The sequence below is a fragment of the Lepidochelys kempii genome, chromosome 1, assembly GCF_965140285.1.
Source record: "Lepidochelys kempii isolate rLepKem1 chromosome 1, rLepKem1.hap1, whole genome shotgun sequence".
NCBI classification, from domain to species: Eukaryota; Metazoa; Chordata; order Testudines; family Cheloniidae; genus Lepidochelys; species Lepidochelys kempii.
This window is the reverse complement of record NC_136380.1, coordinates 326,655,820-326,664,616: the sequence shown is the minus strand read 5'-3', so window position 1 is coordinate 326,664,616 and position 8,797 is coordinate 326,655,820.

Below are 8,797 nucleotides of genomic sequence, written 5' to 3'. Positions count from 1 at the left end.
TAGGGTAAAAGTTTTTTATGTGTGGATAGTAGGAGAGTTTGGGCTAAAACCCAGGAAAGAGTCTGAGTTAAGTCTGCAGTGAAGATATACCTTCAACAAGGGACAGAAACTTTCAAAGATTTCATAACATGTCTCCTTCTAGGGAAAGGAGACAGTGTAAGTCATGTGTCCTCCTCTGCTCTTCCTCCCTATATCAAAGGCCCTGTGCAACAGTGACCTTCCCTTCTCTGAAAAGGTTGGTTCAGGTTTCCACTAGAGACCCTCAGTACTACTCTTTATATGAAAAACTCCCTCCTGAGGGTTTATATATCTGTATCTGCAATGCTACTAAGACCTTAACTCTGATCCTCCATGGGGCAGCATATTGCCATGGCTCTAGACCACCTAGGTCACTGTGAGAGCTTGGATTTGTTAGAATAGCAATAGATTTGTTGGGTATTGTCTATATTAAAATTGAACAATTTGTTTTCTAAAGTGATCAAATTATTCAATTGCTTCTCCTCTTCATACAGTAAAATTCAACATAACTATTCCCCCCCCCTCATATTCTAGGGAGGATTAGCTTTAATTTCCCCTTTCTCTAGTGATTCCTTTGTGTGGGCTTTCTAGGCCTGTCCTCCAGTTAAAGGAATAATCACTGTTTGTGTGTCAGCAATTCACCACATATATTTAAACACTCAGAAGCTGAAGGTAGTTCCATCCTTACAGTTCCTCTTTTAATTACAGCTACTCTTCCTATAAGGAGGAGGATTGTGATAGTACCTTCATTTTAAGATCCTATTTTCAGTGTCTTGCTACTTTACAAGACAATTATTCCTTGGTCTACAAGTTTTGTGCTTGGTATCAGTGCAGAAATAGGTTTTTTAGGTGCAACTTCATCTCTGTATCCTTGTGCTTATTCATTCACCCTCTTTCTAAATCATAATCCTCAGCCTTATTTGAAATTGAAAAATGCCAAGTGTTAGCAATCTGCTGTTCTAGGTACATTAGAATGTCTGGAATTAGTGAAACATTCACAAAGCTATCTTCGTAGTGTCTGTCATTTTCCTCTTTGTTAAAGTCAATTTGGTTCTTAGTTATTATTTTGGCTAGAATTTGCATTGGCCTTCTGTACAGCATTTCTGTAGTTTTTACAAGGACCTGATCTTATTGCTTTTCTATATGATTATCCTTTAGGAAGATATGGGAATTTTTTCAAATACACCTAAGTGACTTAGGAGCCTAACTCCCATTTAAGATAATCACAGGCTCATAGGGCCAGATCTTTAAAGGTATTTAGGTGCCTAAAGATGCAGATAGGCACCTAATGTGATTTTCAAAAATGCCTATCTGTATCTTTGGATGCCTTTAAATATCTGGCCCTAAGAGCCTGAGTCACTTTTGAAAGTGGGATGTAGGAGTCTAAATCACTTAGATGTTTTTGAAAATTTTATCTGAACTTGACTTGATAGAATATACAAAAATCAGAACAGACAGGGTATAGATTATTTTACTTTGTTTGGAGCAGTCTCTGAATTTCCTTATTTTTGCTGAATCTGAGAGAGTGGCAATTTACCTCCAAAAATTAGTTTTTATTTTCCATACCTGGCAAGCTGGGTGCCTAGAAATACTAGCCCAACTGGGTTATCAGACTCCTGTTCTGCACTTTCTAAGAACAAATGACTTTTTCTATAAAATAAGGAATAGCCTGAAATTAATTTTGAAATAGATCAGGAATATTGTATTTTATATCTTAATTTTGATTTAGGGATCTAGGAGAAATCACAAGATAATATCTATAGGATAATAATTTTTCAATTGTTCCAAGTTTAGACCATCACATTTATTTTTTCATTAAATTCTCTTTGCAATGTTTAAATTAAATTCACAGTTTTTGCCATTGTGCCACAAATATTTTGAAAGTGAAATAGGAACAGAGCTTTTATTAGGCAAAAACTGTTTAATTTAATATAAGCTATTTTAATGGATCCTTTAGCCAGTTTAGTATCTCTGTATATCTTGGGTCTTTTGACTCACCACATTACAATTTCTGATCTAGTAGGAAGCTTTCACAGTTGTGGATGGTATGCATGATGTGCAACACCAAGGGATGGCTATTTAATTCTTATCCATTACTGACATAATAGAGCCTCCTGGAGATAGAGAGCTGCATGTTCAGAAAATTATTTCTCTGATTCACTGGAGGACTACACTTGGATTTTGAGTACTTTAAGATACAGCTGTCTCTATGTATTACAGACAGATTTTCTAGTCTCGTAACAGAAATTCAGAGTTTAGAACCATGTTCTTTAAAGCACACCACATAATGCTGTTAGCTTGTGTTAGAACCTTGCTTAAGGCTGATGCAGTCACAACAGTGCAGTAAGTCAAACTGCACCCGCACTTTATGTGGTAGACATGCTAGGTAGGTATGACAGCTCTCATTTTGAAACACGGAGAGATTTGTCATAACCTGGTTCTGTTTTATGTCTGTCAAATCAGAAATAATTTTATATCTGTCATTTCTAAAAATGTTTTTCACTAACATCTTTAGGGATGCCCCACCATGATTATGGCCAGATCTTAAATTTCCTGTAAGTCAATAGGAGTTTTGCTGTTGACTTTGTTGCCGGCACCCAGTGCCGAGAGGCTGAACAACAGCTTGAGTTGGTTCGTTACCCGGTGTGCTGCACCCAATAATCACAACGGGGTGGAGAAGCAGAAAAGTTTATTTGAAGCTTCAAAAAGGTACAGGGAGATTTGAATCTCAAATCCTGTACACCAGAGCAGGAAGTTACACAGGCTTTTATACATCCTTTTTCCCAGCATACTTATCCAATAGCAAGCTGCTCCAAGTATCCATATAGCCAGCCAATCCAGTTCCCAGCTAGTTCCCTGATTCTCTGTATCATTTGTTAAACTATACATAAAGCTGCTTTATTCAGCATTGTTCTTCCATATCTCCCCTGTTTGGCCTTGCTTAGTTTCAGGCAGTCTGACTCTGCAACATAGTGTTGCAGATTCTCAGCATAACTGCTGTGTGGGCCTCCAGGCGGGGGGCCAAGGACACTTGGGCCTAGCACGCAGAGCTGCTGTGAGTGCCTCCAGGCAGGAGGGGGTGGGGCAAGGACACAGGGGCCTAGTGCGAGGGGGCTTCATCGACACTTGTGGTCTTCCATCCCCTCGAGTTACCTAGTGGCCATGCCCCAGTGTTCCCAACAACTTTATTGGAACCAGGATTTCGCCACAATTCTCGGTAATTCTAAAAATGTTGTAAGGAAAATCAGAAAGCACAAATAAAACTTTTTAAAATCAAGAAACAGAGTGAAGAGAAGAAAATGTATATTATGAAGCCACCATAGGCTCCATAGTTAGGATTCTACTTAATCTTATCTTTCTGCATAGGTTCTTAAACCACATCCCATCACTGTGGTATCTGAGGCTCAGATTCTAAAGAGGTACTCAGGCACCTAACTCCCCTTGATTTCAATGGGACTTAGCTGCCTAAATACCTTTTAAGATCTCTTCCATATCTCTTTTCCTTCCTAGGGGAAAAAAATCTCTACCTGAAATTTCTCATGTTTGGTGTATTCTGAGAGGATTTTTTTTAAAGTTTCAGAATATTTGGCCAAGGGTTTTGGAGAGATGAGACTTTGAAAAATCAGAAGTTTCTCACTTCTGAAATATTTTGGGAACATCTGTCATAGCCAGGTTGTGGACAGCCAGACCTAATGGTCAGAACCAAAGTCCCCACTCATGTGACAGGAATCAAGATTCAGTTGGGTCAGGATAATGAGAGATCACAAGCAGGTGACAAACCGGAGGATTAGAACCAGAGTCAGGCCGGGTCAGGATACCAGGGGTCTGATGCAGGAGACAAACTGGAGAGCAGAACCACAAATCAGATGTCAGGAGTCAAACCAGGTCAGGATGACAGAAAATAAAGCCAAGGTGGGTACAATATAGGAAGGAGCCCAGTTATTCAGATAGGTCCCTGTTCCTGCTGCTGGCTTAAGTAGGGCCAACAGGCCTATCAACTGCTCTGGGACTCCACCAATAGAACCTTGGGGCACAGCCTCAAACTGGGGCTAGGCTTCATGGGTCCTGGGTAAGCAGCTGTCAACAGGCTGCTGGATAGAGGGTTGGAGCTTGGCTACGCCTGCAGACCTGGAGTCAAGACATCATCTCTCAAAAATGACTTGGTCTATTAACACCTTATTTGTTTTATTAATCCAACGTCTATGAAAACTATTGCCTTTCATGATTACTTTGGAAAGCTGCATGGTTAATTTTGGAGCTATTTGCTACAGACTTTTGAACCGCCTCCTTTAAACTATTTAACCTATTCATTAAATTCTCTGGCTCTAAAAGTAACAGGATTTCCATGACGCTGTACTTTTAGGACTTGTCTACATGGTGTGCTAGTTTGCATCAGAGGGGTATAAATTTCAGTGCGCATTGGTGTGTCATGTACTGACTGGCTGTTTTAGTGCACACCAGCAGGGTCCACACAGGCCAGTGACATGTCGGTGTGCACTTGAATTTACACCCCTCTGGTGCAGACTAATGCATTGTGTAGATAAGCCTGTAGATTCTGAAGAGTAATGAGTCACCATTTCTGCCTTTTTCTCTACACAGGATTTCCAAAGCATAAGTAAAGTGTTAGGAATGCAAAAAAGTAATAAAATAGCATACGTATGAGAATTACATTAGGCTTTTAATCTTTTTTCACTTTTAATTCTCTGGGGTGTTATTGTTACCCAGGGTTTTCTGAACCCAAAGCAATGGTAACCTGTTTCTCTCCACGCAGTGTCAGGAATAAATCAATGGGGACACAACTGCTCCATCTGATAAATGATTGATACTAACCAGAGCGCTTTTACCTAAAACTAGGTCAGGCTTCCGAGGGTCCTCCTTTGGTCCAGCTGCTGGGGAACTTAGTTGTCAGCTCTTTGCCTGAAGAAAAGCTTCCTCAGACTGCTCCAAGGTGTTTACTTTTACTTTATCTTGTATAGCTAACTCTCACAAAACACATATCTCATAGTAACTCCTAGTGGGTCACCAGTTCTCCTAGCTTCAGCAAATTGCTCTTGATCTCTTAAAAACAAAACATTCCTAGTATTTCTAGACATGATAAACTTATATGACAGAGGCACCCAAATCCAAGGTCACTGTCCACTTACACTCTTCCATCGTCATGGTCTGTTAACTCTTTTCCCCTCCTCCCATTCTGATCAGCAAAACTGCAAACTACAGCTGTTTGGCCTTGCCTCTCAGGGTCCTAAAAATTATCCCCAGCTATGTGGTATTTGGTTTTCAGCTACAGGTGGCTGGACACACAAAATGGCGGACTGCAATAATGTCAAATTGTGGGCTTACATTATTAGTTATATAAGTAAAAAATAACAAGCCAATTGATAGCAGCTGATGCAAAAATGTGTAAATTACACTTCATCAACCTAGTTTACTATGTCCCAGGGGGATTCACACTGAGGAATGGCAGGTGGTGTTACTGCTGCTCCTTTTCCAATTTATGCAGACAGCTTTAGCTCATGCTTAGGGTTCTGCAGAAGCATCACTAGAAGAGCAGGTTCAGAACATTCCTTATGTCCCCTTCCCAGAGAAGCTTTATAGTCCCACTACCACTGTACCCCTCTCCTGATGTAAAAGACGGTTACTCACCTTTGTAACTGTTGTTCTTCGAGTGCTTGCTCATATTGATTCCAATTAGGTGTGTGCGAACTGCGTGCACGATCGTCGGAGAATTTTTACCCTAGCAACATCCGGTGGGTTGGCTGTGGAGCCCCCTGGAGTGGCGCCTTCATGGCGCTGGATATATACCCCAGCCGACCCAGCGCCCTCTCAGTTCCTTTTTGCCGGCTATTCTGACAGAGGGGAAGGAGGGCAGGTTTGGAATGGACATGAGCAACACATCTTGAAGAAAAACAGCTACAAAGGTGAGTAATTGTCTTTTCTTCTTCGAGTGCTTGCTCATATTGATTCCAATTAGGTGACTCCCAAGCCTTATCTAGGCTGTGGGGCCAGAGTGAGATACCGTGCAGTGCAGAACTGCTGAACTAAATGCAGCATCGCCCCTGAACTGCTGAATTATCACATAGTGAGCGGCAAAGGTATGTACCGATTACCAAGTGGCAGCTCTACAGATCTCCTGTATTGGAACCTGGCCCAGGAAAGCAGCCAATGAGGCTTGAGCCCTTGTGGAGTGGGCGGTGAGGTGCATGGTCGGGACACGGGCCAAGTCGTAGCAAGCACGGATACAGGCCGTGATCCAGGAAGAGATGTGCTGTGAGGAGACTGGGAGGCCTTTCATCCAGTCGGCCACGGCACCGAAGAGCTGGGTCGTTTTTCTAAACGGCTTTGTGCGCTCAATATAGAAGGCGAGAGCCCTACAAACATCGAAGGAGTGCAGCTGTTGCTCCAATCGAGTATCGTATGGTTTTGGGTAGAAGATCGGAAGGAAGATGTTCTGGTTGACGTGAAAGGCGGACACTACCTTAGGAAGGAAGGCAGGGTGAGGTCGCAGCTGTACCTTGTCTTTATGGAACACCGTATATGGTGGTTCTGACATGAGGGCTCTGAGCTCGGATACACACCTCGCAGAGGTGATAGCCACAAGAAGGCCCTCTTCCAGGAGAGGTACAGGAGTGAGCGGTGGCCATTGACTTGAATGGGGCCCCCATAAGCCTGGACAGGACCAAGTTAAGGTCCCACGTGGGAACCGGTTGTCGCATCTGTGGGTATAGACGGTCCAGTCCCTTAAGGAATCTGCCGACCATAGGGTTGGAGAAGACCGAGCGACCATGTTCCCCCGAGTGGAAAGCAGAAATGGCTGTCATAGAATCATAGAATATCAGGGTTGGAAGGGACCTCAGGAGGTCATCTATCTCAACCCCCTGCTCAAAGCAGGACCAATCCCCAATTTTTGCCCCAGATCCCTAAATTGCCCCCTCAAGGATTGAAGTCACAACCCTGGGTTTAGCAGGCCAATGCTCAAACCACTGAGCTATTGCTCCCCCCCCCCCAGGCCCCGTGAGAGACGATACAGACAAAACTTGTTGTTTTAAGGACAGGAGGTAATCCAGGATGAAAAGGCACTAAAGTCTGCGGGGGGGGGGGGGGGGGGGGATGGGCGTGCCATTCTGAGCACACCAGCAGGAAAACCGTTTCCATTTGGCCAAATATGTGGCTCGGGTGGAGGGTTTCCTGCTACCTAGCAGTACCTGCTGCACCAAGTGTGAGCAGAGCAGCTCTGACCGAGTTAGCCATGCAGCATCCATGCTGTGAGGTGGAGCGATTGCAGGTCAGGGTGACAGAGGTGTCCGTGGTCTTGTGAGATCAGATTCGGCTACAGCAGGAGTGTGATCAGAGCGTCTACCAATAACTCCAGGAGCATAGTATACCAGTGCTGCCTGGGCCACGCCGGGGCGACCAGAATCAGACGTGCTCTGTCCCTGCATAACTTGAGCAGGAACGGAGGGAAGGTGTAGAACAGGTGGTCTTTCCACAGAAGTGGGAAGGCATCTGGTAGGGAACCCGGGGAACGTCCCTGGAGAGAACAGAACACTTGGCACTTCCGATTGTTGCGTGAGGCGAACAGGTTGACCTGGGGAAACCCCTACCTCAGGGAGATGGAGTGGATGACATCTGGGCAAATCAGCCACTCATGAGACTGGAAGGACCTGCTGAGGCAATCCGCCAGTGTGTTCTGGACCCCAGGGAGAAAAGACGCCACCAGATGGATCAAGTGGGCTATGCAGAACTCCCACAGGCGAATGGCTTCCTGACAGAGGGGGGATGACCGTGCTCCCCCTGGCCTGTTGATGTAGAAAATGGCCGTGGTGTTGTCTGTGAGGACCGCCACACAACGGCCATGTAGTTGCCCGCAAAATACCTGACACGCGAGGCGCACTGCCATCAGCTCTCGCACATTGATGTGAAGAGATAGCTCGGATGCCGTCAATAGACCCTACGTTCAGAGGTCCCCAAGGTGGGTGCCCCATCCCAGAGATGATGCGTCTGTAACTAGGGACAAGGAGGGTTGTGGGGCGTGAAATAGTACCCCTTCGCAAACTGACGTGGGGTCCAACCACCAGCTGAGGGAGGTTAAAACCACTTCTGGGACAGTGACCACCATGCTCAGGCTGTCTCGACCTGGCCAATATACTCTTGACAGCCAGGCCTGAAGCGGGCAAAGCCGAAGTCTGGCGTGCCTGGTTACGTACGTGCACGAAGCCATGTGCCCCAGAAGGCTCAGGCATGTCTTTACCATTGAAGTCGCACCTGAGCACGAGTTTTGAAGGCTGCGGACGATGTTCGCCAGCGACTGAAAGCGGGGGTCTGGTAGTAGAGCTCGGGTGAGTCTGGAGTCTAAGACGGCCCGATAAATTCTATTCTCTGGGTTGGTTCCAGAGTCGACTTTTTGGTGTTGAGCAGGAGGCCCAGCTGGCGGAACATGTCTATGGTGAGTCAAATGTGGGATTGTACTTGGTCCCTGGTGTGGCCCCGAATAAGCCAGTCATCGAGATACAGAAACACTTGGATCTGTTGTCGACGAAGGGAGGCTGCCACGATGGCCATACATTTGGGGAACACCCTGGGAGCCATGGACAGGCCGAAGGGAAGGATGGTAAATTGGTAGTGTTCATGATTGACCACAAAGCGAAGGAAACATCTGTGCGCTGGATGAATCGCTAGGTGGAAGTACGCGTCCTTCATGTCGAGGGCGGCGCACCAGTCTCCAGGATCCAGGGAAGGAATAATGGTCCCCAGTGAAATCATGCGGAACTTCAATTTTACC